Genomic DNA, 12195 nt, shown 5'->3' with positions numbered 1-12195 from the left:
GCAGTAGACACCATCGTGGTTTAATACTTTGAGGGGAAAAAAAACAACACTTTTTTTTTTTTTTTTAAGTAAGAGCTAGTGGTGTATTAGTGATTTACTTGTTTGGTATTTCTGTGGACATTTCGTTCAGTAGAAACTCCCCTTAGAAAATATATTTAATTAATGTAGTGTAATATTTATAGACTCGTACTTTAAGCAAAATGAATGCAATAAATTGTTTGAAGAACTGGATCAGGGCTTCATTTTTAACAATGATTTGGAGTTAATATTGAGGTCAGCCATGAATTGGGGGGGGGGGTTCAGTGTTTTCACATTAAATATATGTAAAAATATGCAGATAAATATTTTCTGTGCGGCTGTATAGATTTGCAAAACAATAATTCTGTTTACTGCCAGGCCCACTTTGCTTATTTGTCAGTACAGTCTGCATAAGGTTGTAGGGACAGTTCAGAAATGAGACCGCCGAAACCCACTGGGAGATCCCTCTGTAAAATCCAATTAAAGATAAATCACTAGCATCAAGACTCGGCAGCTGTGTCAGTTAGGAGACGCTCTGACCTATTACCAATCTTCATTTTTCAATTTTAGTGTGCTACGTGGATGTCCTCGAGTAGATCATTAAGTCGCACTCACACACACACACACACATATAGTACATACAGTACACACACACACACACACTCTCTCTCTTTCTCTGTCTGGGAATGTTTTTCTGTGTGTGTGTGTGTGCACGCACTCATGCTCGATATGAAATCAAACAAACACTCTATTTGTAGTGTTCCTGGACCCTTAGTCAGCTGAATTGGCAGTCAGATGAATGGCAGATTTTTTGGAAATAAGAAAAGAACAGAGGGAAATAACAGGAAGGACAGATACGTTGCAGGTAAAATAAAACGTGGGTTCACATGGTACCACCTTCCTCGTATGAAATGTGCATGTACGGTCCCGATGGGGGCTAGGGTGTGAAGAGCTTCTATCTGGGCCGAGCTAGGTCACGCAGGCCCATCTACGCTGCAGTGGCTCTGTGACGTGGCATTAAACTAAAACCAACAGCTGGTCCGAACCCTTTAAGAGGTGGCACCGCTCTCTGAGAATGCCAGAGAACTGCATGTAAGCTGATGTTTGATAAGAGCGGCAAATATAATTATTTATTAATGCGGGATGGACCCCGAAATGTGAGTAGCAATTAGCTGGGAATCAGGAGAGATGTGTGTGTGTGTGTGTGTGTGTGTGTGTGTGTGTGTGTGTGTGTGTGTGTTTGTATTGAGAGGAATGGAGAGGAGGGGTAAGTTTCAAATATCCAAAAATGTGTCTATAATATATTTTTAATTTATCTTGTTAGCATGTCTACAGTTTATAATTTGCCTTAGTTTTTCTTGCATTATTACTATAATAACGAGTTACTCCAGAATAACAAAATGACAAAAATGACACAAATGTTTGAGCTGAAATGTTGCAGTCTTGAGAGCACTTGACTTTGCATTCAGAGCATTTTTCCTGTGTCATTGAAGAATATTTTGATGCCTCATAATGAAAATCTATTTAATGTGAGCTTGAATAAGACCAAGGTAGCAAGAATTGCAGCATTAGGTTTGTTGTAAATTTAATTTTGCCACGCTCCACACATTTATTTCAAATCACAGGGGGGAAAGCCCTGTTTGCCAAAGATCAAAATGGCGTTTCATTGTTACATTTTCGTTTTTTGAATGTCCTCAAATGGGCAGTGTATTCTGTTAAATTAAAAACCAAACTTTTCTAAAAAAAAACTAAAACTAAAAGAAACTGACAGTTGCAAAGTGACCTAGAGAGGGGAGTGTCATGGTTAACTAAAAGTAGGACAATGATTCTCCCAAAGCACTGCCTTTACTTTAATGCGAGAAGAGCTGCAATAAAGGAGGTGAAGCTCTCAAAATGCTGCTTGTTTGGGATTTGTTGTTGGTTAGGCTGTTTTAAAAGCTGTGTAGGACACTTGTCTCTCACGAGCGCAGGTTGATTTCGTCTCTCCTCTTTTTCAACTTTTGCTCTGCTCTGCTCTGCTGCCGAAAGGGCTCCCTCCACGCAGAGAAGCTCGGTTTTTAGAGGTCAGTGGCTTAATGATTATCAAAGGAATACATGTGAATCAAAGTCCTGAGTTAGTGCCCTTGATAAATGTGAACTGGTGTTCGAAAAACACTTGAAGGATTTTTTTGACCTCATAGGCTTTCACCACTTTGTTTATTTAAAGCTTCAGTCAGTTGCTTTACCCTCGTGCATTTGTAATATACAAGTTTTAAAAATCATATTTATAGAGTGATGAAAATGTATAATGTGTTTAATACTCAGTTTCAAATGTGAAATAATTAAAAATGTATAAGATAGATGCAACTTGCAGTCATGATAGCTGCATTTGAAAATGATGATCTTTGAATTGCACGTCCAAAATGTCTGAAAAGTCTGAAACTCATATGACTTTGAACACAGATAGCCACTTATTTGAAAACAATAATGTCTTTTTATTATCCCACCTTTCTTAAGACATTTAAAGTTTCATAAAAATGTAACATCCTGGTGAAAAGCCTTCTCAATCACATGTTTAATTGCACAAACAGAGAGAAAATTCTCATTCATTTTTAAGTGTTTCCAAATGAAACTGCAGCTTGAGTAGTTTATAAAATTGTCATTTCCTAATTGTTATACAATAATTAGAATTTAAATCATTTAGTCATGATGAAGCTTTGCTTAAAAATAAGTACATTACATTTTCAGTTTTGCCATATTACTTCCCAGAGTTCAGTTTATGAAAAGATTTCAAAGTTAAATTTATCACGAAAGTCTTTCCGGCAGAATGCAGGAAAAACTAAATTATCATAATTTTGTTAATAAAATATACAGAATCTTTTCAGAATAAAAGTTTGTCCTTTTGCAGGGGTCCCTTTTTAAAATCGAACCCAATCTCTTAATATATCACATAATGTAATTTTTTTTAACTTTTTCTTTTAAACAAAGTCCTATATTCTGTCAAGCTAATTTTTAAATGAATTCATAAATGCATTCAGCTTTTTCAAAAATGTATCCGGAGCTGAAAAAAAAACCATTTTGATCCCTGACTGAAACGTTTGCCTCCTTTTTTCCTGCACTTAATGCTGGTTGAACGAGCTCTCATTACATGACCAATTATTCACAATGTGGCCTTTATTTGGACTCTATTTTAGTGATACAGTTATATCAAGATTAGTATTTATGCATATATATGATGTTTATATTTGGTTTTCAAATAAATGTATTTGCTTGTATTCACTTTATTTCAATTATGTGAGAGAAAGAAATGTTATAATAGTTAAGTCTCTTTTTTTCTCTCTCATTCTGGCATGAAATAATTATATTTCATACTTATTCTGAACTTTGAAATAATTTAAATACTTTATTTGTCCCTAACAACATCTTTTGAGCAAAAAAATTAAATTGAATAAAAAGACAGACCTTGTCCTAGACAGACTGCAGAGGGTTAACGTTTGTATCTATTTGGTCCCAAAGTGACTAAAGGAATTCATATCTGTATCTTCTACATTCAAGTCAGCGTAGCTTTCTGTTTTGGCATTTATTAAAAAATAACTTTTTTTGTCTACAGTATAGAGATATGTTGTATAACATACATTCTTTTTGTAGCGATTTGGCAAGTTATAAGCAGTGTGTGAGTGACTGCATCACTAAGGCCGCCATGTTGTCTCATCCTGTCCTCCATTTTGTGATTTTATCCTCTCGGTTATTGCTCACCTGCTTCTGTCAAAGTTTTACCAAACTCTCTCTGGTTCTTTATCAGAGTGCATAAAATAAATTCTATTGCTTTCACATGATTTTCAGTTGACATTTATTAATTTTAAAGACTGTCAGGCTTTTGTTTAATTACTGAGACAGATAACCTAATGGCTGATAACTTTTTACCTTAAAGTTTCCTTATTACAAACTGAAATCTATCAACTACTGCAACAAGATGAAAGCTGCCTGGAAAGGCAAAACTCCTCAAAAGGAGAACTGTGTCCTATGTGACAAGGCGTTAACTCTTAGAACAATTTGTCCATGTAATCAGCAACACCCATGTTAAAGGTTGAATACGTCGTTGGGTTTCATAGCTCTGCAGCGTGAGTGACTGTGACCCGCTGCCCCATAATGGCCACCGGGGGTCATGGAGGTTAATAGAGACTGATGTATGAGGCCCCAGAGTGACATCCCAAAGGGGATGGCCCCTTAATCCTTATTAGGCCTCTGTGTTAGTGATCCTTACCTTTCAAAGCAAACAGCACGCTCCCTTTGCCGTGGGGCCCCGGCCTGCCCCCGGCATTACACTTCTGACCCCAGGGTCGTGGCCTTTGTTCAGAACCCTTCAGAGACTGACCTTAGGGGTCACGGCTGTAATAGAGAAGTTGTCAAGGCGCGTGCTGCCGAGGGGCCCCTCACTAGACCACCTTGTAGAGGGAGCGGGCGTGCCACACTGGTCACCGAAGAGTAGAGGAAGTGTGTGTGTGTGTGTGTGTATGTGTGTTTGCCGGAGTGTGAATGTATAGATGACTGTAACTTATAAGGTGTAAATACAGTTAGGGTTATACGTCTGAGTTATTACCATTCAGGACAACCTCTTAAGCTTGTAAAAAAAAAAGACCCGAACTTTGGCGTTTTAAATGCAATAAGTCATGTATTCACAGAAGTAGCTACTGCAGAGAGGGTCACATCTCTCTTTACTGGCATTATCAGGTGGTTCTACTTATTTAATTTCATTTTATTAGCTGCTGACTTAAAGCTACAATGAATACATTGAAGAAATAGCATTTTTGGTGCAGAAATGGATCACAATGTTGTTGTTTTTTTGCTTTGCTTTGCTAATGATACATTTCCTTTAAGAGAGAGCTGCTTGTTAGCTTATCTGTTCAACTTCCTATAAAAACAAATAATTTGTTATTTAATTACAATTCATGTTATGTTTTTTCTGTATTTATACTGTATGTTTTTTTTTTTTTTACCACTGAGTATTAACAATATCTTGGCTCATATTTTTCTCAAGTACTGTTTGTCCCGGGACAGTACAGCACTGAGGGTATGTGTGTGTGTGTGTGTGTGTGTGTGTGTGTGTGTATATGTTGATTGGTCCTGTTTGTTGCAGTGGATCCATGGGATGATTCATAAGGATGTGAAGACGCCTGGGGTCTGATAAGAGCACTGAATCAACAGCTCCATTGTTTCAGCTCATAATCATAACTCATTTTGATTCTGAGACATTCTGTGCCGTGTTGCCACTGTGCAACATGAGTTGTGAATCACTGACACATTTACTGCGGTTGGTTTATTTGATATTGTTTTGTATTTAATTCCCCCCTCCCCCCCATCTTTTAAAGATTAAACCCTAATCACTTTACGGCAGCTTCTCTTTCTTTACCTGCTGTGTTCCAAATATGCTGAACTTTAAAATATGACTTACATGCATATCAGATATCAACAAGGCAATATGCTTTTACACACTTACAATGAATGTAAAGGTAGAGCACTGCTTGGATTTAACCTGGGGGTGATGGGGGTTGATGAAAAAATTGTGGTTGTGGACTCTTGGAGGTGCCATAAATGAGGTTGTTAATATTGGAGTTTCATCAATGGCAGCATTACGCAGGCCGCTCCTGCAGGGGCGAGGCCGCGCAGAGGGCTACAGTGTCAGAAGTTGGCAGCTGAGCCAAAACCAGAGTCGTATCCTCAAGTGAACTCTCTGCGACGTACGGTGCAACAGGCTCTGCCAAGTTTTTTGAATTCCTGCCACATGTTAGATGGTTAACAACTGACTAGGAGAAACGGTGTCTTAGATTGATAAGCAGGACTAAGGGTCTCTTGAAATTGCAGACGAAACATGCATTTGTTTACACTATTGTTTGATTAATATTCAGCATGCAGTTGTGGTGGCGTTTTATGCCTGCAGCCAGTGCAATTGGTTCAAAGATGTGGCGAGATGTGACGTCACAGGGTCAATCTAATGAATGTTTTGGTGCTCGATCTGTTTTTCTCATCAAGGGACACGAGTCATTTATATAGCTTGACAAAGTGCAGTGAAATCATGGGTTACCTGTGTTAAACCTCTGTAGTAATTTGATGTGATTTTTGTCTCACTCATTTTTTGCTCATTTTTTCTCAAGGTTTTGTGTTCGTACATTGTGTGTTTTTGATCTGTTAATGTTGCAGCAAGACACAGGGAACCTGAGTTTCATTTGAGGCTGAGGAGAGTTAGGCAAGTGCACTCTGTCTCTCTTTCTCTCTCTCTCTCTTTCTCTCTCCTAAGGAAACACACAGCAGCGTAACACCTTTTCTGTCAGCCTCCAGGACTGAGAGTGAGGAGGAAGGAGAGACTGCAACTAACCAAGCGGCCATATTAGTTTGCTGTTTTATCGCTTATACTTGCTCTGGTCTTCGTCTTCTTCTCCGCAGTAAAAAACACACACACACACAGAAAACGGTGGAGTGTAAAAAGGTTTCCCCACCTTTATTTGTTTTAATGTGGGCAATTCCCCTTTACACTCTGCGTGAGCTATAAAGACAGATTGAAATCAAGACGAGCTAGCTGTGCTCCATGATGTGAGATCTGTCGTTTTTTGGACAGTTTTCCCTTTTTCCTCTCTCTTTTGTGTGGCTGCTACTTTGGGGAGAAAGGAGGGGAAAAATTTGCCTGTGCTGAGTTCTAGGTTTCTTTTGGGGAAGAGAAGACCGGAGGGGAGGGGAATGAAGTCCAAAAGAGAGGAAGTTGTTTTTCTGCCATGAGGGAATCTGTTGCAAACAGCTAAGGGGCATTACAGCATTTTGGCCGCAGAGTTTTTGGGGAGGGAAGTCGCGTGGAAACCGGACGATTGTGAATAACCTTCAGCAGGCTGATGCAGAGGTTGGTAGGTGTGCATGAGACAGGGAGAAAGAGAAAGACAGCAGGGGTGGTATCTGGCACAAAAAAATATAAAAAGGATCCTCCTTGCAGGCTTAAATTAACACTAGCTGTTCAGAGCAGGGCTGTTTATTACTGTAGGCTATAACAGTGCTACTGAAAGGACAAGAAAGGGTGGGAGACAGAATAGGCTGGACACTGAAGGGGAGGTGGAGGGGGGGGAAGGAGGGAGCAGGACACGAGTCATCAGCAGAGTCCATTTTATCGTTCGGTTACTGCCCGACATTTCTCCTTTCCTTATTCGCACGCAGGACCGCTGCTGCTGCTGCTGCAGATAGCAGCAAGGCGAGGGTGGCCTAGTAATGGCACATGGCGGGCGCACTGCAGTAAATATTCCAGGATTTTACAGCATGGTTCACTGTTTCAATCATGGCATTGCAGGCGCACCTAGGTGACTGTAATTGCGTGCCAAAACAGTCAATGTAGCTTTTCAACTCATTAACATGTCTGTGGTCGAGAAAAATAATCAAGACGATATTCATCAGTGATAATGCCAGACCTTTTTTTGGCCTTTATTAGGGGAACGCCATTGCTTCTGTTGCCCCCCGGACGTTTTGTAATGAAGGACATGTTAAAGACAAATGTCTGATATACAACCCAAAGCAGCAACAGCTCTGAAATGAAAAGATAAATCGTTAATCTTTTCAATGAATCTCAAAGTTAGCCGTTGCAAGTTGTCCAAGAATCCTTTTAATCATTTGTGAGTGTGCGTTTGCTGTGACTCTCCTCCTAAGGAGAAGTGCCCCCCGACCCACCTACCCCGCCTCATGCACGCGCACGTCGTATCGGGCCAGTGATGCAAATGCGTAGTGTGCACACACTCCCACACGTCCCTGTTTCATCATCAGCTGAGCCCTTTCTCCTCCACTCACAGCTCTTCTCCCCTCCCTCTCTCGCCCCCTCCCCTCTCGGCTCTTGCTTCTTTTTCTATCTATCGCTCTCCTCCTCTCTCCCTGGGTCCCGGCCACATGCAAGAGGGTAGACTGGGACGCTGCAGCTCTGAAAAAAAAAAGAGGGGAAAAACACTCTGCTGCTATTTCTACAGGCGGGCCCTCCCCTTTAGCTAGTCTGTGCCAAAAGAGGGAGGGATTTTTTACTACTCCCAGTCCCAGGATTTTAACCCTCTGCCTGCACTCGCTTCTCTCTGCAAGATCTGAGCTCCTCAATATCATGCAACAAGTGGCTTTGCTTTACTCCTACTTCGACATTGCTGCGCCATTTGCGAATACATTTTTCGGGACACCCGTTTTCTTCACTTCGCGGGCACTGATCACATGCATTTGGTCAGTTTTTGCTGCTTCTGTGTTGTTGTCAATGTAGAATCAGTGGTTTTGGTTTGTGCGCTACTGCGATGCGAAGGCTTTTTTCAAGCACGTGCTTCTTGATTGCTCGCCATGCTTCCTTTTCTCTTGATTCGTGAGGACGAAGACAGCAGGTTTTTTGCTGCTTGATTTTATGTTACCTGTGCACGTATCTTGATTTCAGCAGATGATTTCTTGTGTATTTTCATGTGTTCTTATCTCCTTTGCCCTCCTCCTTCCTCACCCTTTCCATCTTTAAACCTCTCCCTCTTTTGGGTTTTCTGCTCCACCCTCTCTTCCTCAGGCTCTCTCCCTCTCTCTCTCTCTCTCTCTCTCTCTCTCTCTCCCCCCCTCTCTCTCTCTCTCTCTTGTGGGCAGTCTCCAGTGAAAGGGGAGCAGGAGGGCGGAGCAGGAACGGGGCTTTTTCTGGGACAGGTGCCAATTCCAAACAAAAGACACAAAAAGCCAAAAAAGAGTGAGATAGTTCCAAACGAAAGGAAAAAAGTGGCATGTTTCAAGAACTGATTTGTAGGAATGACATGTGTGTGCATGTGTAACTATTCTTCTCTCTCTTTTTTTGTATTGCATGAGTGAGTAGCAACAGAGATCTTGAATCCTCTCTCTCCCCCCTCTGCTCTCTTGCTCCCGTGAAGGCATTTGAGTTTCGAGCAGGGAAAAGAGGGAGGGGCGGGTGGAGTTTGGAAGGGGCAGTGGGAGGTGGAGCCTTGCCTCCTCTCCTCCCTGTCGAGTCTTCTGCATTATTCATATGCCCGGGCCAGTGCTGCGATCTGACTGGCTGCCTGGCTTAGCATTCACCCGACATTCAGCGGCTCTGTTTGCTAACATTCCTCATTCAAAGTCTTGTTAACTGCCAGACGGGAGGAACACGCGACTCCATGGGAAACCCACATGGCCTCCTTATTGTGGTGGGCCCTGACTAGGAGGTGGCAGACAGGAGAGAGCGAGGGGAGCCGGTTTGTAAATATTAGAAAGCAGTTAACTGAGGTTAGGCAGCTTACCCGAGGCTTAGAGATGGGTTTGGGGTAAGGTGGCCAGATTGACAGGGTAAAACCCAGACAGAGGGGCAGACAGACATATAGACAAGGCGTTGAGGCAGACAGGGAGGCTGGCACTTTCTGGGACTCTGAATGGGTCTCTCGTTTGCATGCCCACCTACTCCTTGCAGGGAGTGCAGAGCTGTGTGACTTAAAAACGGAGCTCCTTCTCTGCCCTTCTCTACAGAGAGGATATGTGGACATACTGTGAGCAGCCACAGAGGAATCCAGCACAATGAACGGCGGAGATTTCGGCGCTTTACCCCGGATAGCTGATGACTGGTGTTTGTGCCAGTTGCCTACAAAGTCTCAGTGGGTAAGTCAGAGTGTGTGTGTGGGTGTGGAGGTAAGTGTGTGTATGCATATATGCCTGTTTATGTGTGTGTATGAAGCATGCCCACATGCAGAGGTTTTCTTTTGACATAACGATGACACACAAAGACGAACGCCACAGTGACTTTTGTGTGTAAAGTCTAGGTGTCCTTCAGGGCTACATTACTATCCAGAGAGAGGAGGCTTAACTAAATATAGGCAAACCAGGGGGGTAACGTGGCATGAGCTTTGAATTTCAGACGAAACTGAGCTACTCTCTTCTGGTGCGTTCCTACCTGCAGTTTTGCAGTCCAGGTCGGCCTTTTGTGAATGTGAAAGAGAGACGGTTTTTGGAGGGAGCAGAGAGGGACTAGTGCTGTAATGTTGGGCCGAGGGCCAGACAAGGCCTGCTGCACAAGGCCGAGCCCCACCACAACGCTCATCCCACCCCACCCCCCCACCCCCCACCCCTCCTCTCTCTCTCTCTCTCTCTCTCTCTCTCTCTCTCTCTCTCTCTCTCTCGTTCTCTCTCTCTCTCTGTCTCTCTTCTCTTTTCTCTTCTGGTCAGCTATTAGAAAACTATTAACAGCGATTCTCATATTGAGTTTTCTCATTTAAACCTCATCTTAGTGAATATGTGCAAGGTTCCTGGTTTGTAATAGGTTTAACATTTGAAAACGGGTCATTGCTGACACGTGGCCACATGTAGCTTTGATACAGCTCGAACAGGCCTTTTAGACATAACTGTTATGGTGCTTTGTAGCTAATGTGGCTCAAATATAAAGCGTACGTTTTCATTTTTTTTCATTTCCTTTACATAAACAAGAAAAATGCTTCAGGGAATTAAGCTGTAGACATTTCTCTTAGGTTCTATTAAGCCGTATGAAGACGCAATTAAATCCAAAGCTATGTAACCTACATACACAATATTTGGGTTGTGTAAGTTATTATTAATTAATAAAAGTTGAATTGTCTTTAATGTTAGTAACACACCTGCTTTATCCCTCAGGAAGAATACCAGCACTAATTTTGTCTGTATTATATCATATTTTCCACATAATTAAAAAACTCAATGTGCCACACCCCTCACTGATGCCTTATAGTAAGGCATCTTTCAATTATCGCCCATGAATCGTTTTTTTGAATTAGCGCTAATTTAAATTTCTTTCCACATTGCCTGTTGATATGGCTTAATGTTGAACACCTCAAGGCACATCAGAGTCTACGATGACCAATAGATAGGAGTGGAGGCAGCGTGAGTCATCACAGAAAGCTCCAGTCATCCCACCTACGTCCTACGTTTGACAGACAGCCACTGTCGTACTACAGGGCCTGGCGCGCCTGGCGCGAGCTCCGCCATCACTGTAAAGCCATCCGGAAACCCCGACTTCGCTTGCCGCATTCAGTGCATTCCGAACCCATCTTCTGAGACCTTCAGCCCGGGAAATTATGAGCTAGTACATCAGTATTTGGAGAAGGAGCACGTCGTTGCTGAACCCCATCGGCTCACAAGGTGCAGCAGTAAAAACTGCAGCAGAATCCAATGAATATTTTTCCTGCTCTTTTTTTCTGTTTCTTTCCTTTCTACTTTATTCCTCTACCTAACACACACATACTTAGAAATTAAAAGGTGATATTTTCGGAGCCCTGGAGGGAAAAGGGGAGAGACACGCTTTAATACGCTATTCATAACTTGGAACCTGTCAATCGTTTAATTAACTGTTGAAAAACATTGAAAATGTTTTAAAGTTCCTTCTGACATGGACATGTTTCAAAGTGTCCTCTGCATTCTTATAATCTCTGATCTGTCAGGTCTATTTATGTCATACAGGAAAGACATAGTTTATTTTCTCAAAATATTGGCAGTCTTAAAAAGAATATTCCCCTCCTGAGAAGACGCAAAAACACAAACCTGGTTTGACAAAATATATATTTTTACGCAAAACTGGCAATAGGTCAGTTTATTGCAAGATTTTAAACAACAAATTTTTTTTAACGATTTACTGTGCTTAAAAGGGCCTCACTTTTAAATTGAAAATAATAAACCACTGAGGACCCCTGCATTGTTTGTTTTTTTAAATAAAATAGTGTATAAAAAAGTGATGTAGCAATTGCAGATTTTGCCTCAATATTTAATCAGCGAGACAGATTTATAAAGGAAATTATATTGGTTGTTACAGAATGTTAGAGAACAGCAAAACTGAAGGGAATGTGAAAGCTAACATAAAGACCATCACACTACATCTTGAATAAGACACACAGGACGCGTTTATGTACAATTGCACACACACACACACACACACACACACACACACACACACACACACACACAGGCAGGCAAACCCCCAGACACATTTGATGCTATGTACCCCACAATGAACCCTGGCTCCTAAGATGAATGGGGTTCCCACGCCTCTCCCAAGGAGTGCAGGGCACAGTCTCCTCCTCTGAGCATTCACACACACACTGCACACACACACACACACACACTGCACACACTACAGATGGCCACACAGTCTCACTCAAACACACATAGGTGCATTTGAGTATAATACAGAGGCACACACACTTGCAGTGAAAAGGA

At 41.8% G+C, this 12195-nt stretch overlaps 1 protein-coding gene across 1 annotated transcript in view; it reads left to right on the top strand.

Moving 5' to 3' along the window:
- atxn10 (ataxin 10) overlaps positions 1-12195 on the top strand; it is a 66795-nt gene that overhangs the window by 48613 nt on the left and 5987 nt on the right. The window contains exon 16 of the transcript XR_003691615.1: positions 9487-9615. The gene's annotated coding sequence lies outside the window, so the exon portion shown is untranslated. The remainder of the gene's footprint in view (positions 1-9486; positions 9616-12195) is intronic.

Source organism: Perca flavescens, chromosome 23, assembly GCF_004354835.1.
Source record: "Perca flavescens isolate YP-PL-M2 chromosome 23, PFLA_1.0, whole genome shotgun sequence".
NCBI lineage: Eukaryota > Metazoa > Chordata > Actinopteri > Perciformes > Percidae > Perca > Perca flavescens.
The sequence above is the reverse complement of the archived record's forward strand: the minus strand, read 5'-3'. Positions and strand labels throughout refer to the sequence as shown.